The sequence below is a fragment of the Malus domestica genome, chromosome 11 (assembly GCF_042453785.1).
Source record: "Malus domestica chromosome 11, GDT2T_hap1".
NCBI lineage: Eukaryota > Viridiplantae > Streptophyta > Magnoliopsida > Rosales > Rosaceae > Malus > Malus domestica.
In genome coordinates, this window is record NC_091671.1 from 38,110,584 (window position 1) to 38,132,858 (window position 22,275).

General features: G+C 33.1%; 4 long non-coding RNA genes across 4 annotated transcripts; 3 read left to right on the plus strand and 1 right to left on the minus strand.

Moving 5' to 3' along the window:
* Positions 1-8,343: 8,343 nt before the first annotated feature.
* On the plus strand, positions 8,344-10,034 carry LOC139189123 (uncharacterized). Its single transcript, XR_011572671.1, has 3 exons — positions 8,344-8,482; positions 8,701-8,776; positions 9,648-10,034. It is a non-coding gene; the product is annotated as an uncharacterized lncRNA (long non-coding RNA).
* A 1,262-nt stretch (positions 10,035-11,296) lies between these two features.
* Positions 11,297-13,732, minus strand: LOC114819395 (uncharacterized). Its single transcript, XR_003766452.2, has 4 exons — positions 13,452-13,732; positions 13,257-13,321; positions 11,771-11,835; positions 11,297-11,579 (listed from the first exon to the last, which is right to left on the minus strand). It is a non-coding gene; the product is annotated as an uncharacterized lncRNA (long non-coding RNA).
* Positions 13,733-16,445: 2,713 nt separating this feature from the next.
* On the plus strand, positions 16,446-17,771 carry LOC139189385 (uncharacterized). The gene is made up of 2 exons (XR_011573317.1): positions 16,446-16,930; positions 17,092-17,771. It is a non-coding gene; the product is annotated as an uncharacterized lncRNA (long non-coding RNA).
* A 201-nt stretch (positions 17,772-17,972) lies between these two features.
* Positions 17,973-19,928, plus strand: LOC139189124 (uncharacterized). The gene is made up of 2 exons (XR_011572672.1): positions 17,973-18,428; positions 19,324-19,928. It is a non-coding gene; the product is annotated as an uncharacterized lncRNA (long non-coding RNA).
* The last annotated feature ends 2,347 nt before the right edge of the window (positions 19,929-22,275 follow it).

Consider the following 22,275-nt stretch of genomic DNA (forward strand, 5'->3'; position numbering starts at 1 on the left):
TCAAATACCAATGCACAAAAAAAAAAAAAAAAAAACAGATACAATCAAGTATCACCTATTTATGAGATTGATTGAACTATTTCTTAAATTGTTCTTCAACTAGTTATGGATATGTTTCTTTTGCACAGTAAGATAACAGAAACAAATAATATCCAATATAAAAGTATGAAATTATTAACTCACAATCATTGCCATTTTTTACACAGCAAGACATAAGTGTTCATTTGTATTTGCTCTTAATAAAAGTACCATCAATGAATAACATCGGGCGACAAAACATGAAACATTTTATCCATGTATCATAAGCAATAAACAAACGAAGAAATCTATTGCTCTCCGGTACAACTTCAAGCTAAAAAACAGATCCAGGATTGCTTGAACGAGCAGATTCAACATACCAAGGCAAGAACTTGTAAGCATCAACATCATCACCATTTAACTCAAAAACAGCCCTCTGTTTGCCAAAATATGCAGTAGAATAATCAATATCTAATCCATAAAAATGTTTTAAGTTTGAAATGATCTCCTTCGGTTTAATAAGAGGATTTGACTGAAACTTATCCTTGATGAGAGAAGCAACAAACTGTCGTTCAACAACTTTGTTTTTCTTCTTTTGAATCATACCCTTGCATGCATGCAGATTATGCAACTTCCGAATAACAAAAAAGTCATTGATATCACACTTGGATGCATATACACGCTAAAAACAACCATCAGATTCCTTCTTATAACACTCCACACTAATGCGATTCTTATCATTCTTCAAATATTTCAAATCAAACCATATTCAACAGAAAACTTCTTCAACTTATATCGGAAATCAACACAACATTCCCTAAAGACTTGCCCCTCAGATTCTATGTAATTGTCCCATTCACATGACATATAATTGTGCATACCGTAAGAACCATACTTTCCTAAATGATCATTTTCACTAGAAACAATCGTAGAGTCTAATGTACGGCAAAAATAAGATGTGCTTTCCGTAGGTAATTGAACTATGGAACATCACATTTATCTGTAACCAATATTTCTACAATTGATTTCCCAACAACATCAAGAACCATCAGCATGTTCAGAACATCGGCATCACAATCTAATTTTCATTCAAACCGTATCGCAACTCAAAACAACCAACTCTCAAACCCTTAAACCTAGAACAAAGATCAATGCAAATCTAATTGAAGGTAGAAATTGATGAAATAGAACTAACAACGCATAAACCACCATATGTAAATCGAGCTAGTTTACCATTCTCCATAACTGTTTATTAATAAACAATAACTGTTTATTAATCTGTTACAAATCTAAATTCCAATCTTTCTAAAACAAATCAATACCTAATAGTTAAACAATATGCATATAAAGTGAACAAAAATAACACTATTTATAAAACACAATAATCACAAAAAAAGAAAAAAAAGTAAACTGAAATAACTGTTTTGTAAAAAAAAGAACACTATTTATGAAAAATGTTAAAAACATAAAATGTGATGAACACCTATTAGTTAAACAATATACATATAAAGTGAACAAATATTATACTATTTATAAAACACAACAATCACAAAAACAAAAAAGTAAACTGAAATATCCACTGTTTCATAAACAAAAAGAACACTATTTCTGAAAAATGTTATAAACATCAAATGTGATGAACACCTATTAGTTAAACAATATACATATAAAGTGAACAAAAATTACTCTAGTTATAAAATACAACAATCACAAAAACAAAAAAAAACTGAAATATCCACTGTTTCATAAAAAAGAACACTATTTCTGAAAAATGTTAACAACATCAAATGTGATGAACACGAATTAATTCATAATAAATTTCTGAAAAAGGAAAACAAAATCAAGATAAACAACATACAATATAAACAAAAACAAAAAAAACAAATCAAAACTTACCTGAGATTCTTCAAAATAAGAAACTCCTAACTGAAAATTTCACAAACCGGAATTAATCTGCTAATCTAAAAACAAATCAACAACAATATATAAGTCAAGTAAAAAGCTAAGCATATTACATGCAAAAACGAATTCAAAATTGAATTCCAATTAAATAAAAACAAACAAATCAAAGCTTACATGAGATTCTTCGAAATAAGAAATTCCTAACTAAAAATTTCACAAACCGGGATCAATCTGTTAATCTGAAAACAAATCAACAACAATATATAAAGTCAAATAAAAAGTGAAGCATATTACATGCAAAAACGAATTCAAAATCGAATTCAAATTAAAAAAAAAAATCGAATTCAAAATCGAATAAAAAATTGCAAAAACAATATTGATTACCTCCAAACGAAAATCTAACCAAATATGAAAGACGATCACTCCAGTTAAAATATTCAAGCACAACGAACAACACCGATGACAACGATTCGATAGAATCTCAAAATATGCAACCACTGCGAATCTGTTCTGAAATAAAGGTTTATTCCGGAAAAATCCCCCTAACAGGGACGAAGAACAACGACGATCACGATTTCAAAATGCGCTCTCAACATTCGTCGGCAAACATTACTCAAACCACTCAACCAGATTCATAAAAATTTGAAAATCTCTCTGAAACTGGTCTACAAAAATTAAAATTCAATTAGTTTATAGGTTCGGCTAACCCCAAACTAACTAATCTAACAGAATAGTTAAATTAGGTTAACCACACCCGTTAGGGGTAAAATTGACAAATCACCATGTTATTTAGTCTGGGCTATTGTATTTGGGCTGATATAAAAATGGGTTCTGAACTAACCATTAAATAAACTTTTAATGTGGTTTTTGGTTAAAAGTTAAACTTTTCAAGCCCTTTTAGTTAGTTTTCTTTTTATATTAATATACAAATTACTTTGATGACACCTACAATTTCATTACATTTTATATTATCAATTTCAAATTATATATTCTACTCCAAAAGTTCCCAAAAATCAATTACTATCATTTTTGAAATATAAATTTGTTTCATCTGTTACACAACACATTCAAATTAAATAATACAACTACCATAATAAAAAATTTATTCAAACTATAATTTTGATAGAACTATTAAAAAAAACAACCACATTTTATTATCCAAAAATATAGTTATCAATTTAGATAAACTTATACAAAACAAAAAAATAAATAACTTAAACTATTTCTGGAATACGTGTACATACTATATTTGAATAATAGAAAATAACAACTATTTATTCTTTTTTTATATATATATTTTTTTCAATGCCAAATCAGCACCTAAACTTCCCATTGTTCACGCATAATTAACCCCCAACAAAGATCATCATTTCACACTCTCATACTAACTTCACCTTCTCTCCCTAATACTAGCTTCCATTTTCATGCACAATTAAGCCATTCGGGGATAAAGAAACATCATGTACTATAGAAAAACTAGAAACCTAGCCCCAACACAAATCATCCATCCTCATTTTCCGATTTCGTACATCAATCCAATTCTTTCACAAAGGAGTTCAGATAAATTTCAACTTCGGTGAGTAAGTTGGTTGCAGAAATACCCAAAAAATAAATCAAGGAACAATCTTACAATTTTTCTCAACATATTTCATAAAATCATGCGCGGTTCATTGTTTATATAACTAATATCTATTGGAATCAAGCATATACAATAACATGCATGAACTTCAACAAAACCCATATTATAATATTTCTGTAAATTTATTGTGTTATTTACTCTCAATACGAATCCATCCCCTATCCACAAAAAAAGAAAAGAAATAAACTATTTACTAGCCAAGCCTTCAATATATAAATATACATTATGCTATTACACGAACTAGTGTGATTCTCTGTTTATAATTTGTACACTTCAGTAAAATAGTTCACGATTCTTAAGTTTAATAAACAGTATTTACGAAATAGTTTACAGTTTGCTTCATTTCTAAATACAAATGAAATTTACGAAAATAGTATAATCTGGGATGGATTCACAAACCAGTATAAGCATTACACGAACTAGTGTGATTCTCTATTTATAATTTTGTACATTCAGTAAATAGCTCGCATTTTTTAAAGTTTAATACAGTTTACAAATTGTTTCATTTCTAAATAGAATTGCAATTTTTTGAGAACTTACATATAATACACCTTCTATTGTACATTTTTATTTCTAATTTATTTAGTTATAGAAATCATATAAATATTTATGCAGTTATAAAAATGTTTTGTATTTTTATAAATAATATTTCATTTTGGTATGTTCAAGATATATTGTATACTCATACTGATTTTTATTTATTTACCATCAAGTTGCATTCTAATAAAAAATGTATTGACAAATGGTTTCAGTTAGAATAACTGTACAAATGTCAAACTCAACCAACACCAATGTCAAAATAATATCGAAAACAACAAAGAGGACGCAACAAAGGAAAATGCTTGGAGAAATAGAAAATATATCACGTACGAATGAGATAATTCATCTACAAATTAACAACACTACTAAAGAAGAAGTTGGAGAACCAATACAAAGTGCAAAAAAAAAAAAAAAAACAAAAAAAAAAAACAAGCACAACAAAGGCAGAGGAAGAGGAAGAGACAACCTAAATAAAAGAACAATTGTGAATCAAAGAGGCAGAAGAAAATATGTCAAACACTGCAACCACCAACAACAATCAAAAGAAAGAAAAAAGAAAATGTCAAACCAGTTTCAAAATCAAACAAGCAACAAATTGAAGAATGAATAGTGCAAAAAGAGGCAATATAGCAAACAAATGAGCATGGTAACATAATTGACACATTGCCAGATAAAAATGTTTCACAATGACAAAAGAAAGAGAGCAAGAACCAAATATTGAAACTCTAAAAAACAACGATACTCTCAACAAGAATAATGTGCAAGGCAAAAAGCAAACATTTAGTAAAAAAACAACAAAGCCAACGACAAAAAAGAGAAAGAAAGTCTTAGATGAAACTCCATCATTCAAGCTGGATTTAAAAGATGAGAATTCTTCCCAGCTGGATGACCTTCCAGCAACAAATCACATAGACATCAGTGTGAATTGGACACAACTTCAAGTGTACAAGATACTGACACTAGATGATAGAAAAAGAAAAACTCAATTCTGGTTAACAAACAGCAAGTAAGTAGTACAAAAAAAAACTCTTAACTGAAGTTTTTTTACACTCCTATAACTTTATAAGTACTAATGAATTATTGTATAACTAAAACTTTTGCACTGTCATGCAACGATGAATATTGGACGGCTGAAATTACAGATTTCAACTATTACATAATAATGGTGTTGAAAGAAGACTTGCACAGTTTGATGGCAAATGACCTACATCAACTCAGATTGTTGATTCTTTCTGCCACCTGAAAAGAAAAAAAGAGAACATCACAAAACAAATGAACTTTTATGTCTCCACAACAATCTTTGTGCATAAACAAAACAATTAATATTCTGTAAAAAATAATTACATATACATATAAAAATTAGTAGAACAATTAATTTGTAATTATGATTTTAGATGATTTTAATTTTCAATAGCACAACATCAATGAACAAAGCATTGAAACAACTATGCAAAATAAGGAAAGGCTCTACAACCAATTGATGGATCAATATGGAAAAGTATTGAATATTTTCTTCCCACTGTTTCATTACAATCATTTCTCCTTAGTAGTTTTGGATACAAAAAAATGCAGAAATGATTCATTACAATTCTTTTTGACAAAGCACAACAAATGAAGATATGAAATGTGATTGTTACTGGGAAAATGCAGCAATAATGGTAAGCAAAAACACACAACCAAAAATTCTGTCATATTTATTGAAAACAAGTATCTTATTATTACATAATAAATTTTTGCAAGGCAACTTTGTTCAATATTGGCTTGATAAAGCAAGAGAATCAACAAGCAATTCAAATGTTATATATTCAACTTAAGCCACAATGAAGAAAATCAAATCCATCGAAAGTGACTTTGAATCTCAAGTCAAAGAAGACAGAACCTGTGCACAATAGAAACCAACACTATATGTTAAAAAAATTAAAAGTATTTTAGTTATATACATATATTTTGTGTTTATTGTAGTTTTAGAAACAATGTGAAAATTTTGATGCAGTTATAGAAATAGTTTATTTTTTTAACTACTACTTTGTACCACATACTTCATTTCATTTTAATACTTATATTCATTGACTGGAATTTCTTTGTAAATCAGATTAGATTGCTGCTTATCCATGATTAGCTTCATTGACCAACTCTCAACTAGCCAGAAGGTTCAAAGACGTATAAAAGATTACCAAGTCATAAAAGTAAGGAAAGATATCCTCGTGGATTTGATGAACCATGATTTCAACTGAGAAAAGGAACAACAAACATTTATCGAAATCTCACAAAAACTGATAAGCATTGGACATTAGAATCAAAAACAAAAAACACGCATTATATGTAATTCTGATGTGGATGTACTTTTTAAGGTTCAAGCTTACCTTTACTACGGTTTACAAATGTTATTGTCAAATATGTTTGAAATAACTATATATATATATATATATATATATATATATATGTTTCATTACTTAATCTAAATTTTAATTTATTTTGATTTGTGTGAATGTATGTTGGAAAAAACAAAAAGCCCAAATTTATATAGCAAGTTAACATTAATAAGATGTTGAAACATCAAAAGCCATACACACGACTATTTTAAAAAAGAAGATCACTATTTATGCATTCATATACAAACTATTGCTGGAACTGTAAACACGGTTTCATAACTTTAACAACTGTTTATTAAAATGAAAAATCTGTTTCATTAAAGTCATAAAAATTAAAAATTAAAATCATTATACATAAGTATCAACTAATTTTAAATCCAACCAAATTGTTGGCCAACCAAAGTTTGATAAAAAAATTGAGCGATGTTTTTTTTTTCCTTTTACTTAAAATGGAAGATTAACTAGATCAATAATGAAAACCAACATAGTTGCCATTGCACACTTGCCAAGCATGAGAACATAGAAAACAATTATGTTGCCATTGCACACAAGAGCATGTCCTATCATCCAGGCAAACAACAAACCGATTTCACTCCGTCCTAACTTAAAACATCCACATCAGAACGACTAATCTTCCAATGCATGCCCTCATTCAACAACAACTTCATCTCATTTTCTTTCTTTGGATACAAAATCATATGAATAGTCTGACCAAATATTCTTTTCTCAGCCATACTAACCATCAGTTAAACTCTATTGAACTCTAATGTCTTCAAGAAGATCCATAAGTGGCATGCAACGACTATTCGACACCATGACGTTAAAATATTCTAAAAGTGCATTGCTCATCAATCCCCATCTCTTACCAGGAAAATGGGCAATATCATAGTTCTTTCTTGGCAAATCACACAAAAAATTATTCACATGGCCTTGCTGTTATCCTTGAATTCCGCTGTGCAATCATCAAAATCAGATGGAGTACATGCGTAAGTACAATTTGCCAAAAGATTCATCATTTTCTTCTTTAGTCCCTCACCAGCAGTCTTTGAAAATAAAGTACTGACATTCTGTTTCAAATGAACAATACAAAATGAATGTAGAGACTCGGGAAAGAATTTTCGAATGCTCTTTAAAATACCATCATGTCTATCTGACATAAACGTGATCACCCTCCCTTGAGACCTCAATATACCAAATAATATTGACAAGAACCATCTCCAATTTGCTGTCGCTACTGAATCAACAATAGTATAAGCAACCTCAAAAATTTCTGCACAACATAAGTGAAAATGCATTGTCAAATGTCAACTACTTAAAGTGAATATATTCCTACTTTTGCTCTAAACCTTCCCCACAAACATCATGATGATATCTTTACTTTTCCTTTTTTATTTTTATTTGCTGAAAGAGGATGTGAGTTGGCAGTCGAAAATATACAGGCTAGTCCGCACGATGTCTTTATATTATTTTATTATTTGATGTTTGCATCACACACACTAGGAGCAGCATTACAGGCTACATACTAGTTGTTCACGCGCTGCTTAATTCTGTTATAATATCATTAGTCTTTGTATCTTATTAATGGTTTATCACATGACTATTTCCCATAACATGTGACAAGTCTGACCAAATTGGATATCAACAACTTGAATAAAAATATATAATATGTAATATCCCGAAAATTTTAAGTGGGGATTAAGAGTGAATCACTTGTGGTCTTTGTTAGCAAAAATTGTTTTGCCTTATTTAAGGTTAGATCAATTGGCCTTGGGCCATTAAAATATATAAAGAAAAAAAAAGGTAAAGTTGACGTTTGGGATATAAAAAAAGGGATGGGTTCTAGAAATCCCTATTTTCCCTTCTTGCCTTCCCTCCAGCCGAAAGTAATGAAAGGGGTTTACTCCTTTTAGCTCTTCACTTGTCAAAAAGGAAATCTAAGGAAGAGGAGTTTAGTTTTCTTTGCTTGTGAAGATTAGAACAAGTGAGGATCTTTCCTTTGTCTCCATTTAAGGTATCTATTTCTTACCTTTGGGATCTATTTGATTTTTTGGTTTGTTAACCCATGAATTAGTTTGGGTGGGAGTAAAAGAACATGAAGGTATCATAGTTCATGTTATAGTTTTAGAGTTGAGCACCAAGTGTTTGATTTAAGTCCCCAATTAACCTTGAATTAGGGTATGTTGTTAGATATTTGTATAAGTGGTGTGTAATGATTTTTCTTGTTTATAGATAAGGAAGAGAAGGACAAAGGGACAACACAAGTCTACGAACACCCTGGATTTGAATATCAAGAAATTGTGTTGAGGTAGGGGAGTTTTAATAAAAAAAATAAAATATTTTGGTTTTTCATTTTTACTTGATCAAGGATTGATGGCATTTGAACATTTTTTTAGCTTACTTAAAATGTTTTCTTTTTCAATTATGTGAAAGAAGTGGAGAAAATATTTCACTATGGTTTGATCTTAATGATTCGAATTCCGTTACTACAACTTGGGTGAGTTTAAAGTGATTGAAATGATTTTTCGAGATTTTGTTTTGATGTGCATGCCTCTTATTTTACTCAATACCAAATACTGAAGCATCTCAATACGAATGTTCAAATTGTGAAAGTAGATGGAAAGTAGTGTAATACCTGTGCAGTTAAGAATGTTGAGAAATGTATGAATGGGCACAATGACCCGTGAAGTTGTTTGATTATGGGCACAATGACCCAAGGTTCCCCGGGGAAAGCTCCATGTGTGGGGGCTGTGAGAATGAGTTACGAAAGTGATAAATACATGTGATATGTGTATTGGCCAGGTATATTACGGTTCTTTCCAATCTGCTTGTCACTTGTTTGGGATAAAAGAAGATCTTTGTGATTTGGTGTGCTAGTGATTCTTTAAATGATAATGGCTTTGGTATCCTTATGACAAAAGAAGTGATTTTTGAACTTGTGTGTTGTACTGTTATTATCAAGCTGCCAATGCTCTGAAACCTTTGGTTTTTTTTGTCATATGTTACTTTCCATAAATTTTTGAGCATATTTCAAATTGTTGGATTACGTGGTGGTGAAAATAAACTGTTTTGAATCACTTTTATTACTTTCGGCATGCACTAGAGATTTTAAATGACTACAGACTTACCCCTACTGGGCATTTTATGCTCACCCTGTTTTTCTACACATGTACTTTCAGGTGTGTAGAGTCAACTAGCTGATTTTCAAGTGGCAACTCTAGTGTGGGTTAGTTGACGGGAGTCCAGGCGTACACTTCTTTTGGGTGAGCTGCCAAAGTGTTTGTATAGTTAGTTTCTGTTTGTAAATGATCCTTTTGTGGCGTAGTAGGCTAAAATGATGTCGACCTCGGTGGGTTGGAGATTCTACTTACCTGGGCTATGAAAACCGTGTATATATAACTACTCGTCTTTTGGCTTGTATAGTTTTGCCCATGTACATTTTCCTCAAATAGCCTGAAAATGTTTTCTTGTTAGAAGCCCTAAAGGTCTTTTGTGAACTTATTTTAATCTGTAAGGTTTTATGAATGGCTCTTGAAGAGCCACTATGAACTTGGTTATGTTTAAAACTGTGGGTGTGTATCTATTACCTAAGTGGTATGTTGCAAAAATTCAGATTTTTGTTCTTTGGAATATAGATAGTTTTATTTGCAAAGTAATTTGGAGCTGCTGAAATTGTTCTTACAGGAAAACAGTAGCATGCTTGTTTTAGTTTTAACATTTTCCTATACTTCCCGAACTCGAAAATCAATGAAATTTTGACACAACTTAGTTTCATGGGTTTACTTTGGATCTGAAAATTTTCACGCATTTTGGTTGAACGAGCTATTTTCGGTGAATTTTACGGTTCAGGTCGCTTTTGTAGTTTGTATTACCATGAGATCTTTAACTCTATTTCTTTAAATTGACTTTTGTAGTTTAACTTTATGGAAATTGGGGGATTTAAATTTTCGTCGACATAATCTTAAGATGAGATTTGTTTTGCATCCTTAAACGACCCCTTTGTTCTATTTATTTTACTTAATCTCACACCTCAAGTTTTGGGGTGTGACATAATATATATATATATACATATACATATACATATATATATTACTCATCACCTAGTGACACATATTTAACCCAAGTACATGTGCAATATTTATTCATGGCCTAGAGTATTGTGACTGCTATTAAACTATGTCACTTATACAACATGTGATTTACCACACGACTAAATAAATTATTTATTTATAGAAGGCACATAGTATAATATTTTACCTTGACAAACTTTGTCAATTTGATTTATTCATTATACGGTCATACTTATACTGTCATTTATTTTCAGGAATTATTGAGCAACTAGATCCACTGATCAACATTGTTGCTGATTAAAAGAACCCAATATGAGAACCCGACAAGCGGACCTGAATCATGTCGAGAATCAACTCATACTGAGTTCACGCTGACATAAAGTACATACTTGCAATGAGGAATACCACGAGTCGAGCCGCCTTTAGCCGAGCAGTCTCGTAACGTGTGATACCTCTAGCCGAGTATTGCTTTATGTTGAGCATTGCCTTGTGTTAAGTACTGGTTCATGACATCTAGCCACTTTGGCCCGTACATGGATTAGATTTGAAGTCTCCAGCCAAAAGACTCTCTTGACTGAAGACTTGGGGGACTCCTGTTGGTACCATATATTGGGCCTCATCTTTGGGCCTCATCCCTAAGCCCATGACAAATGTAAAAGGGGAGTGAGCCCTTATTCTATAAAAGGGACTCTCCCTCACCCTCATTAAGGAGACACATTCAGGTCTCACCTTCACTAGAGAGGCCTCACATCCAGAGAGAAACAAAGGGCCTCAGATCCATCCATCACAACAATGGAGGGCAATACCCTCTCAGCCAAACAGAGAGCAAATGGCAAGGGCTGCATCCACAGAGAGCTGATTTACCAATCTATTGTAATACATACATTCATACAGTAAATGGAATCAACATTAGTGTGGACGTAGCCCAAACATTGTGGTGAACGATACATCTTTATGTTCTTGTGCATTTGTGTGATTCACGGTCGGATTTACGTTGGTCCAAGATCCTCCGGATTTTGTGCATCAACAAAAATCAAAGACCTATGCACAACAAAAAGATACAGATACAATCAAATATCAATTATTTATGAGACTGATTGAACTATTTCTATAAATGTCATTGAACTATTTCTTAAATTGTTATTCAACTATTTCTGGATATGTTTCTTTTGTACAGTAAGAAAACATAAACAAATAATATCGAGTATAAAAGTCTAAAATTATTAACTCACCATTGTTGTCATTTTTTGCACAGCAAGATAGAAGTGTTCCCTTGTATTTGCTCTTGATAAAAGTACTATCAATGAATAACATTGAGCGACAAAACATGAAACCTTTTATCCATGCATCATAAGCAATAAACAAACGAAAAAAATCTATTGCTCTCCGGTACAACTTCAAGCTCAAAAATAGATATAAGATTGCTTAAACGGGCATATTCAACATACCAAGGCAAGAACTTATAAGCATCAACATCATCGCCATTTAACTCAAAAACAGTCTTCTCTTTGCCAAAGTATGCAGTAGAATAATCAATATCTAATCTATAAAACTGTTTTAAGTATGAAATTATCTCCTTCAGTTTAATAAGAGGATTTTATTGAACTTTATTCTTGATGAGAGAAGTAACAAACTGCCGTCCAACAACTTTGTTTTTCTTTTTTTGAATCATACCCTTGCATGTATACACATTATGCAACTTCCGAATAACAAAAATGTCATTAATATCAACTTGGATGCATACACACGCCAAATATTACTATCAGATTCCTTCCTAGAACACTCACCACTAATGCGATTCTTATCATTCTTCAAATACTTCAAATCAAAACCACATTAAACAGAAACTTTTTCAACCTATCTTGAAAATCAACTAAAAACTTACCCCTCATATTCTATGTAAACTATCTCATTCACATGACATATAATTATGAACACCATGAGAACCATACTTGCCTAAATGATCATTTTCACTAACAACAATCATAAAGTCTGATGTACGACAAGAAGAAGATATGCTTTCTGTAAGTAACTGAACCATAGAACCATCACATTTATCCATAACCAATATTTTTACAATGGATTTCCCAACAACATCAAGAATCATCAACATATTCATAACATCGGCATCACAATCTAATAGGCAAGTAGGATATTCATTCAAAACATATCGCAACTCAAAACAATCAACTCTCAAACCGTTAAACCTAGAACAAAGATCAATGCAAATATGATTGAAGGTAGAAGTTGATGAAGTAGAACTAACAACGGATAAATCATCATATGTAAACTGAGCTAGTTTACTATTCTCCATAACTATTGAACAAAAAAAAAAACAATTCAAATCAATACACAATCTTTTATGCACTTAACAATAAACAACAACAAAATATAAAAACAACTTACAACTATTTATTAATCTGTTGCAAAACTAAATTCCAATCTTTGTAAAACAAATCAGTACCTATTTGTGATACAATATACATATAAAATGAACCAAAAAATAACACTATTTCTAAAACATAACAATCACAAAACAAAAAGTAAACTGAAAATCATTATAATAACCACTATTTTATAAAAAATAAAACTATTTCTGAAAAATGTTAAACACATCAAATGTGATGAATATGAATTAATTCATAATAAATTTCTGAAAAATGAAAACAAAAGCAATATGAACAATATACAATATAAACAAAACAAATCAAAACTTACCTGAGATTCTTCAAAATAAGAAACTGTTAACTGAAAATTTCAAAAACCGGAATCAATCTGCTAATCTGAAAACAAATCAACAAAAATATATAAGTCAAAAGAAAAAGCTAAGAATATTACATGCAAAAAAAAAAAAAAAAAAAACAACACCAACAACAAAATCGCATTCAAAACTGCAAAAACAGTGCTGATTACCTCCAAACAAAAATCTAATCAAAATAAGAAAGATGATCACTCCAGTGAAATATTCAACCACGACGATCAACATCGATGATAACGATCTCAAAACATGCAACCACTGTGAAACTGTTTTGAAACAAATGATTGTTTCAGAAAAATCACCCTAACAGTAACGAAGAACAACGACGATCACAATTTGAAAATGCACTCTCAAAACATTTAACCATTTTCGGAAAAAAAATTGAAGAACATTGCAGAGTGAAAAACTTTGCAAATGTTCTACAAAATAAAAATTCAATTAGTTAGGTTAGGCTAATTTCGAAATAACTAATCTAACAGAATAATTAAGTTAGGTTGACCAAATCCGTTAGGGGTAAAATTGACAAATCACTGTGTTATTTTGGTTGGGCCATTTCATTTGGGCTGATATAAAAGTGGGCTTTGTATTAACCATTAAATAAACTTACAATATGGTTTTTGGTTAAAAGCTAAAGTTTTCAAGCCATTTTGGTTAGTTTTCCTTTTAAAAAAAATGGTTTGATAGGGAAGAGGTCGATAACATCTCTTCGTAGGATTTGAAGGTTGCTATGAGCTTTCTGTATGTGAACAATTGCCTTGCAAGGCAAGAAGCAATTGTTGCTGAGTTCGACGAGCCAGTTGTTGAGAATGAGTCAGACCATGACATGATGATGAAACTATATGCCTTTGTAAGTGTTATTTTGTCATTTCCTTACTTTCTCCTATTTTTTCTTTGTCATTGTTTTCCTTTGACATTAACACCATCATGTCATGTAGGTCATGACCGAGTATGATGATAGGCTAATGGTGGTCGAGCAATGCAATGAAAAGCTTCGAGAAGGCAAAAAGCTAATGGACGACGCCAAGAAGGAGCACAAGCCTCAGGTTGAGGCCATCAAGCTCAAGGACCAAGCTTTGGAGAAGGTAAAACGGCAAGATGAGGACAACCTAAGGCTTAAAAAGTAGCTAGAGGTGGTTATCCTTGAAGCTTCCAATGTTTGAGTGGAGCAGGATAGTGCCTTAGTCGAGGTCTCTAAGTAAAAAAAGAGTCTCCCTGATGAGAGGGAAGCTATCGTGCATAAGTTTTTGGGCATTCAAGACTTCCATAAGTTTATAGGGCCTTACTACATCCCAGGAGATTCGGCATGAGGGGTGGCCATTCTCGAGCGATACCATGGTGAAGGTGTCATTAATTGGTCATGCTTTGAGAAGTACCAGGATGAGGTGAAGCATGAGGATGATGCTAGTGCCGAGGAGCAAACTCAGCAAGGTGAGGCAACAGGGTAAGGATGGTCTTGGAAATGGCAATGGTGGATGTGATGGCGATGAAGGTGAGACGCATCATGAGCTAACGAGAGTTTGGCCTCGGATGAGGATGATTCATAGTTCCTTCAACTCTTATATGCATTACTTTGTTGCATATATGCCATGCGTTAAGACAGGTAACCCTCAGTGTTAGGGGCACCCGTGTGATGGTTAACATCCATATGGGCAATGGGCCTGTGAGATTGAGTCTTCCAAGCCTCATCGAGCATCCCGAAAGGCTTCTCATACTATTCTTGGAAGATCTCATTCCTGATGGCTATCTTATTATTTTGAGCTTCCAGCTCTTTGTCTTTAGCTTGAAAAGCGAACTTCTTTATTTCCTTCCTTCGATGCCTCACACTATGCACGAGGAGGTGTTGTTCTGTGTGTTGTGACTTCCTTTGCTTCCCATGTTGGAGAGGGATGCCTGATAAAAAATGAGTGTACGAACAATGGAAACTAGTTTGACGAAGCTGTTAAAAGTAGGAATAAGTGTCGTTCCCACAGACGGTGCCAAATGTTGATGCACAAATTCAGTGAGACTTTAGAACAACGTGAAATGTCAAGTTTGTGACCTTCGCGTAGTTGCTCCGGTCACCTAGTGTGGATAATATGTACAAAGATAGAGATAGGGAACCAAACATAAGATGTACGTGGTTTACCCTAGGTTTGGCTACGTCCACATGATAGAGGAGTTTTGATTAATAATGAAGAGTTTGCACAATACATAGGTTTAAGCATAATCATCATTAGTGGGTTCTAATGACACATTTAAGTACAGTAATGACATTAGCCCTAATTGTCGGAGAATGGTCTTCTTCTATAGTTAAGGAGAGTCGCTTGCTTCCGTTCGCGGTTAATGTGGGACTCTAAGAGTTTTATTCTGCTGTTGACACGTGTTGCGTTGTGATTTGCCTCTTGGTTTAAAATAATACTACTATTTATTAGTTCTTTCTTTGAAATTTGGACTTTGAACATTTGAATCTCAAGGATTTTGCGGACCAACCGACCCCTTGCAAGTCTCTATATATTTTGGGAGCAGAGCATGCAAAATGGAGCAAGCTTTATCTATTTTTGCTTTAAGAAACCCTCCTAGCCACCAATTACAAAAGTAGTATGACCAAATCTACATTTCAAAACGGAGAATGGCAACTAGGCCTAGCCATTTAAATCAAATTAACTATGTAGACAAATTTTAAAAGCATTACTACTCAGAGCACCCTAAAGTAAAGAACAATGTCATAGGATTACAAATATTAAAATTTTGATAAACATGCTAAGATGTGTCTATAACCCCAAATTCATAAACAATATTGTTCATTTCAATTTCCAAATTCAATCATTGTAACAATGTTTAGCAATTACTAAAACTTGAACATTTTCGTGAGTGGTAATATTTTCAAATGTCATCAGATCCATTAAGCTAATAAACCCTTCATTTTGTGAACAACTGCCTTGCAGGGCGCAAAGTGGTTATTAGTGAGTTCGATAAGCCGCTAGCCGAGAAGGAGACAGACCACGATAGGGTGGTGAAGTTGTGTGCCTGCGTAAGTGTTAATTTTTCATTTACTTACTTTTTCTTTTCGTTTTCCTTCTTCGTTTTCCTTTGATACTAACAACCATCTTGTTAAGTAGGCCATGACTGAGATTGATGATATGCTAAAGGTGGCAGAGCAAAACAAAAGAAGCTTAAGGAAAGCAAGAAGCTTGTGGATGATACTAAGAAAGAGCGTAAGGCTCAAGTTGAAGCCGTCAAGAGCAAAGATCAAGCCATGTCACCCTTCGCAATTCGTCTATCGGAACCGGCAACAATTGTATTGCCATTGGCGACGAGTGTTCCTTTCTCTACATTACTATTGAATTTTGTGAATGGTATATTCATCATAAGACAATCAGGTACAAGAGATAGCAAATATATATGTGCTAGAGGGAAGAAAACAAGACTACCTATCCCTCCTTGATTTACGTCTAAAGCTAACAAAAAAAGAACAAATAAGACACATCCCTTGAATTAAGGGAATTGACAACAAGACAAATAAGACACATCCCTTGAATTAAGGGAATTGACAACACTATCTATCACCCTAAAATCCTTTGTACGGTGAACATGCAACCTAACCTAACCCTAGTTGTCATTCTTTCTTCCAATACCAACATTACTTGCGGACCAGGTAATTGAATTAGTTATGTCTCTGTTCTCTTCTCGTCCATTAATTGTTAAATGAATATCTTCAAATGCTAATCTTCATTGGTGTTCTGATTCTCTTGATTAAGAATTAAATATACATGTATTATCGTCAATATTAACATAGATTAATTTTCTTTTGCACAGTGTTGGAGGCTTGGGAGAAGATGGAGCTAGTAATAAATTGGACAACATATATGTGAAAGATTCTAGTGTAATGGGGAACACATTGCAAAAGTCAGCCCTCGGCTGTGGTGGTGGCGGATGTGATGTACAACGATTTTGAAGGCACTTCTGCGATGGAGGTGTCGATTAATCTCCATTGCGGCCAAGTTTCCGGTGGCTGTCATAATGTTCTGATGGATAGGTTTAATATAATGTCAGCGGTGGGGTTTATGAAGATTTTTGCGTTTTGAAACAATGCCAACGGAACTTATGTAGGGACTACGGTCGTTGCCGTGTCGTTTCAGATTTCTGCATCATATTTTCTCCTCCCAAAATTCAAAACTTGACTGATTTTTTGTTCTTTGATGTGTTGGATCGATCCCGATGTAGTGTAGGATATGAAGAGAGAGAAAGGGCGAGGATAGAGAAATAATGAATTCATTATCACATATCGGTGTGTATTGAATTTCTCATGTTTAGTTCAACTCGAGCACATTAAAATGTATAAAAAATTAGATTCGAATATCGTGGATGACGAATTCGACATCAAATTTGGTTGGGTATTATGTGGCTTAGTTGAATTCTCTCTCTCATGAAAGTATTGTACTATGAATACCATGATTCACTCTTGAGATTAAAATTGTTTTAGGACCTCTTTGTTATCGAATTTCTCATGCTACAAGTAAATGATTTTGCATCACACTTTTCTTCTCACACGCAATTGTCTTCATCTCTGACAATTAAGTTAAATAACTCTACCTAAAACAACAGTCAGAGTTAAACCGAGTACGTAGAAGGAGAAAAAATAATATGTTTATCATTTCCCTTATAAAATTACCAAGAAACAAAAACTATGCCAAACGAGAAAAATAGTATGTTTATCATTAAGGGCCCAAATCAAATTTCTTCGGAGCCCCAAAGCCATTGTCGAAAGCCCAACTAAACCATCCGAAAGCTCGATACAACCGAGGGTGTTCGAACACTGTTCTGCTAGGTTGCCCTGAAACGAGAGTATATATTCAGATTTTGTCACCCTAAAGAAGGGCTTTTAAGCTTCGCCTCCGCCTCTCTGGAAGCCATTCATTTCCTTCTTCCTAGTCTGCAAATCCATTTCCTGTTTGCTTATTTAGCTAAGAAATCCCATCCCTCTCCCTTTTACTGATCAGAAAAAGAAAAAAAAAACAAACAAACTTTTCTCCATCTTATTCTCTATGTCGATTTCGTGCACCGACTCCTCGACTGATTTAGACGATGAAGACGGGGAGCGTAATGACTTGTCTCACAAAATTTGGGATTTGGTGGCATCGGTAATTAAACAGGTGAAATTTCACTTTTAAATGATAAAATTATGTTTCTTTAATTTGTTTTTACTGGAGATAGTTTCCAATTTTAAGATTTAGGATTAATTAAGTTGTGAGATTTCCTGTTTTTGTTAAGATCTTCTTGTCCCGAGTTATTCAACCCAGTCTTCTAAAATTCTTACTAAATTGGTTGGTTGTAATGTGAATTTAAGTTCATTTAATTTTTTTTCTTTCATGAAAATTGATAGGATAGCAGGATCATTTTTGTAAATTGGTTGGTTATATTGTCCAGCGGTTTATTACTATTTTTGGATGTTGGATGCCCATTCTATATTTTATCACTGATGACAATGATTTGGCCATTTTATTTTGCATCATAATAATCTGAGTTTGGACGAAGGTTCGGTTATAGGTCTAGAGATGTAACGACCTGTTTTAATATTTACCTTATGAATTATTGGATTTTCATATATGAAATTCTATGGATTTACGAATACGAATTATCATGGATTTATGAGATGAGGCTTGAGCTTTTGAGCTTCGAATTTGATTTGAGATTTTTGAGATACGTTTCCGGTGCTTATTTAGTGGATTATCATACAGCACATACACACAACGGAGCAAGTAGATGTCTACGGTCATAAGACATTTAATGATATTTAAGACATACTCCCAACTTCACTAGCACGGCTAGTGATGGTGTGTTATGTGTATTAATAACAAATGGGACGGAACTAATGGTGATGATGATGAGGGCAATAATGATGCAAATAAGAAGAATTGGGTGAACTAGAGATTTGATGTGGTTGATCACTCATATATTTCATACATTTATACCATCCATTTCTAAAGTCTTTGTGATGTTTTTGTGTTAAAATTGTGGCATTTTACCTTACCTTGTGTTAATGTGCAGTTAATTTTGTTTTAGGATCAATTTCAAGCAAAATGGAGAAAAGAAATAAAAAAAAACCTGAACAGAAAATAAATGGGACGGAAAGGAAGACACTGAGCAGAAAACAAATGGAGTGGAGAGACTAAAGGACACGGACTGAGTAAAAAACAAAAGAAAAGAATAATAAGAGAGGAAGTGGGATAGACACGGAAACATAAAGAAAGGCCAGTGCGCAAAGAGAGTGGAGGACAGACTGAGTGCACAGAGCGGAGTGCAGGACAAGGGGACAGACACAGACAAAGAAGAGTGGAGAGACCGAAGAAAAGGGAGACTAAGGGCGCGAATAAAAAAAAACTGACAGAGGAATAAAAAAGGAAGAGAGAGTGGAACCAAACGGCAGAGAGCAAGAGGCACGGCAGAGAGCAAGGAAGGAAAGAAAAAGAAGCTTCACTCTATTTTTCTTGGTTTTATCTTCTCAAACCCATGTTTTACTTGTGGTTTAATTTGAGAATTATGTGTAACTAAATTTTAAGTAGTTAGGGGCTGTTTTGAAGCCCCGAATATGATTGCAAGTTTGTTATGACATTTCATTGAATTGCTTTTATGAATGGATGAAAATTGGTTTACTACTTATGTCAGTGATAAATTCTTTATATGTTTTTTATGGATGCATACTTAGTAAGCATATTTAGAATTCAAATGCTATGAATATATGTATGCCTGCCCTTGATGAATGAGGACCTACATATGTTCTAGAGTAGTACTTGTTAATTGCGATTAACATGTGAACCAATTTCTAAGATAAGTAAGACAATGCCAGTACTTACCATGCCTTGTGATGACTCAAACTCTTTTCGTTCTTAATGATTTTTACTTGTTAAATCTATGAACATGCCATTCTAGATTGCATGCTAGGGACTACGTTAAGTTGAAAACGCCATTCTCTTAACATACTACGTAAGAAAAAGTAATAGGTTGTGTTCTAACATTGAGCCAACTTGAGCATCTTCATCCGGAAATAAAAGGAATTTGAATGAAACATAACATGTTTGCATGATTATTTGGTGGTGGATAACAATTCCCCTAACTCGTTTTTCTCAAACTTGTGATCTACTCAAAATCTGTTTCTGTACTGTTTTTGTACGATTTAATTTAAATAGCAAATCAACTCCAAAAATCCCAAAAATTTGTGAGACTGTCGTACTGTGTGTCTAGTATTTGCATATAAAATTTCATAGACTTTAGACCAGTGTAAGTCAGTCTAATAATTATTTTTTTGGTGGCTGGTCAGTAGGGACAGCAACCAATTTTTGTGACATTTTAAGTAGTTAGATAAAACAATCTTCTGCGGGAAAGACCCTTATTTTCATATGCTACAATTGACAAATCCTAGTGTTAATAAGGAAAATTAATAGGATATTTGTGTGCTACTTTGTGGTGTGCTTTTAAACCTACCAGTGGTGGATAGTTAGGATTGAATGAACCATGAAATCAACTATTATAAATGAATAAGAAAAACCGAACGAAGGAGTCATATATATTTACCTTGAATTTGAGATATTTGATGAATTGATTGTGAGTAAGAATTTTATGTCATTCAAAATTAGTAGTTATGAAAATATTCATAAAGAAAATAATGAATTCAAATAATGATGCAATTATAATTTGAAAATAAGTTTTATTGCAAAACTTATATTGGGACTTACAATTAATTTACTGACGATTCAGTCAGCAAATAAGAAATTGACTGGTGAAAAGGATATTGGTGCACAAGGGCATCCTTGACATTTAAGAATTTAAATTGTTTACAATTTGGTTTTCTTTGAATACAATGTGAACCTAAAGAGATTTTGATTGAGAAAAGATGTATACGTTAACTTGGTGTCCCCTTCATATGAGTCCTCTTCATATAGACTTGGATAATTGATTGCTTTACTATTGAAGTATGGGATGGATGATGACTTGTTTTTACTGTTGATGAATAGTGAATTTGTTGGAATAATTGTTTTTTTACTGTGGAATGTGCAGATGACTAAATGATTCCATGTTTTGTCGGAATTATCGATGCGAATATTGTCTGAATACTTCACATGGTGACTTGAAAAGATGACTGAATTTTCACATGGCAATTGTCATAGTGTTCACATGATGATTTGACATGATGACTGAATTTTCACATGGTAATTTATTATGTTCACATGGCCTTATGCAAAAGGGTCTTGCGAATCTTGGTAGTCGACCCACTTGGCTGACTGTGTTTTTTGACTTATCGAATTGGCTGATTGCTGTGAGAATGCATTTGAAGATTCGGAGTCTGAAGGTTCTTCTTTAGTGTGGAGCATCGTTGTTTTTGCAAGTAATTGTTGTGCTAAATCTTGGAGTTTAGTGACTATTCTTCTTTGAGCCTGACGATTTGTGAGACTTGACTATTCATTTGAGGGATGAGGATGGACATATGTCTGATAATGATTGAGCTGGAATAGCTCGCATTACTGGCTGTGCTGGGATGACTGGAGGAGGAGTAATGGGGAATTCAGAGAGAACCAGACTGATGACCCTCTAATGGTTGAATTTATCCTACCACTTGACTGATTTGACTCTGTTGACTTCACCGGTTTCAACTTCATATCACTTCAAGATCCATGAGACTTTGTATTTGGCCATTAATAATGAGGGGAGTGTAATTCTGTAATTAAACCTGCTTCTGTCAAATTTTTGTTGAAAACTGGTTGAGAGAACCTGCATAAGCTCATATGGCAGTATATTGGCTATTGGCCCATGAATTAACCATCATTTTGGGAACCATGTTGAAAAATTTAACTTGAAACTTTTGTCAAATTGATGAATCATGAATGATTAAAATCATTTGTCTGATGGAGAAAGATGTTAGTCCAAGCATTGATGTAATCAAAATAATTATAATGGTCATTGGGTAATTGGACATATTGAGTGTGAAGATGTTTGCTTTTGTAA